The sequence below is a fragment of the Cornus florida genome, unplaced genomic scaffold (assembly GCF_030987335.1).
Source record: "Cornus florida cultivar Cherokee Brave unplaced genomic scaffold, ASM3098733v1 CherokeeBrave_3.0.0_Hap2_Chr08, whole genome shotgun sequence".
In the NCBI taxonomy this organism is placed as follows: domain Eukaryota; kingdom Viridiplantae; phylum Streptophyta; class Magnoliopsida; order Cornales; family Cornaceae; genus Cornus; species Cornus florida.
Window position 1 is genome coordinate 92,124,233 of NW_026775578.1, and position 2,654 is coordinate 92,126,886.

The following is a 2,654-nucleotide window of genomic DNA, read 5'->3' on the forward strand; positions in this document are numbered from 1 at the left end:
GTTACTAATTTGATGGGTCATGCTTAGAATTGATGGGTTGTGCTACACTTAGTTTATTTGTCAGTTAGGTAGACAATTCATTCTTTAATTTGATGGTCCATGCTTAATATTGCAATTGGTAGTCGCATTTTATTCACAAGAATGTTTTCCCCAAATTAGTTGAAAGTGTGTGGTTTGGTGAACAAGCTTGGTGGCGATTCCAATGCATCCCGAGACCTCACTTCTCATCTCTTAAATCCCTAACTCAACTTAATTTATTTTAATTGCATTTTAATTTCCTTGCATCTTAGTTTAAATAATCAATCTCTCTTTGCATTCATTTGGTACATTAGAGTTGAAGTTAAATTCCAACACGTATAATCCCTTGGGACGATCCCTACTCACTCTTGCTACGTTAGTAGTAGTGGTTTTTATAAATTTAAACTTGACCTAAAAGGCTTTTCTTGAACCGCACATTCACTACATTATTTTGGCGTATACAAGCGGCCTCGTCAAGGGTCTTTGGAGATAATAGAAAGAAGGCCCTCTTCAACAAGGTCCTCTTCCTCCTTTCTTACCTCTGTAGTGGTCACCGTCTCCTCACTCTCTAAAGTATCAAAGGCCGAGATAAAAGTATGATCAAAACAAGGAAAATCCTCATTAATCATGTTATACTCTATTGGATTAGCCACTAACTCACTTGCTACTTCCTCCTCTATACAAGATAGAGTGCTAGGCATTATCTTACCTGTCTCATCATCCTCTTCATTCTCATCATCCTCATCTATATAAATTGAAGTTCTTGCGATTTTTTCATTTGACTCTTCCTCCTCCTCTTGACGAGAAAGAGTACTTGAAATTTGCTCAACTTGAGCTTCAAGCTTGGCTAAGATTTGAGAATGTGAATTAATATATTGAGTTTGTGAATTAAGCCCATCAAGTAGAGTTAACACTTTTTTCTTGAAACTTAGGTGAATAAGATGATGGAGGTGGTTCCTCATAAAATGGTGGGGGAGGGTAATAGTCATAAGGAGGATCATAAAAGTTATTAAGTCCTTTGTTAAATTATGATGCTTAAAATACATTGAACTTAATCTCATAAGGATCAAAATATGGTGGAGGGACATAAGGTGAAGGGAAGAAATTCCCCCCCCCCCCCTACCCCACCAAAAAAAAACTTGGATCAAATAATTCCTCCATTCACAATTAAAATCCAAATGCAAGAAAAATTTTGGCCTTCACACAGGCCGATGCTAGAACAAATATTAAATCAATGAAATTAGCCTCAACAAGGGCTATCACAAGCATGCAAAGAAGTGCACAATTAAAATACAAGAGTTCCAAGAATTGTTCACAAAGGTCCTTATGTAACTTCAAATTTTAATGTTAGCTTTAAGCTCCAATGATTGCTTTAAGCTCCAATGATTGCTTCAAGTTCCAAAGTTTGTCTTTCTTATAGTCAAGTACCTAATTGACAAATAATATCAAGAATGAGAGATGAATATACAATGGAAAATAAAATAAAAATAGAAGCAATCAAATGACGATGCCTAATTCCAACAAAACCGTTAATCCCCAGCAACGATGCCAAAATTTGACGATGCCCCTTTTCTATGTGTTTAGAAAACAAACTTTTTAATGCGAGAGGTCGCTTCGCAAGATCAAAATATGATTGTAGTTTAAGAAGCCTTTCTAGTCAAATTTACATTTGTAAAACCACTACTATAACTAATGAAGTATAGTGAGTAGGGATCGTTCACAGAGATTATACGTGTTGGAATTTTACTTCGACTCTAGCGTATCAAAAGATTACAAACGAGGGTTGGATTAGTTGATTAAACTAAGATGCAATGAAATTAAAATGCGAGTAAAGTAAACTAGTGAGAAAAAGGGATTTAACATATATGAAGAGAAGTCTTAGGGTGTTGAAATCACCACTAAGCTCATGTAATTAACCACTTTCTTTCCATTAATGGGGGAATACATTATTGCAATCTAGATGTGGCCACAAACATAAACACAATTTGCATGTAAAAGTGTGAATTATCTAATACAAGAGTGAATTGTCTACCTAACCAACAAGTAAACTAAGTGTAGAACAACCCACTAAGACAAAGGCATAATCCATCAATTAGTTAACAAATGGGTCTAATGAGAGCACACATCAATCTAGAGAATCATGGAATTTGCAATAATAAGTGTGGAGTATTAAATCAATAATAGATTGTCTACCTACCTACAAACATGAATTAAATTGTAGAACAACATATCAAGCATAAGTATAATCCATCAAATTAATTAACAAATCCATTCAATAAAAAATATACTTAGCCATCACTAAATCCTTAATTAATCACACATAGACATGAAACCAAAATAGAAAATCTAATGTAGAGATCAATTCCCAGATAATCACACATAAGACAACATGTAATTAAAATAGAGAATCACTAGGAAGAATTGAATCAACAATCACAAGGCTAACCACTAATCACAGCATTATATATATATATAAATCCCCAAAAATAGAAATACAATGGTTTAGATTACACAAGACTTAGGGCTCATCCAAGCCCTAAGTGTAGATCTATTCGATCATGGAAGAGGTGGATGTGGTCATGAAACCCTCAAGGGCAAGCTCCAAACATGGCTCCATCTTCTTCTTCTTCTTCTTT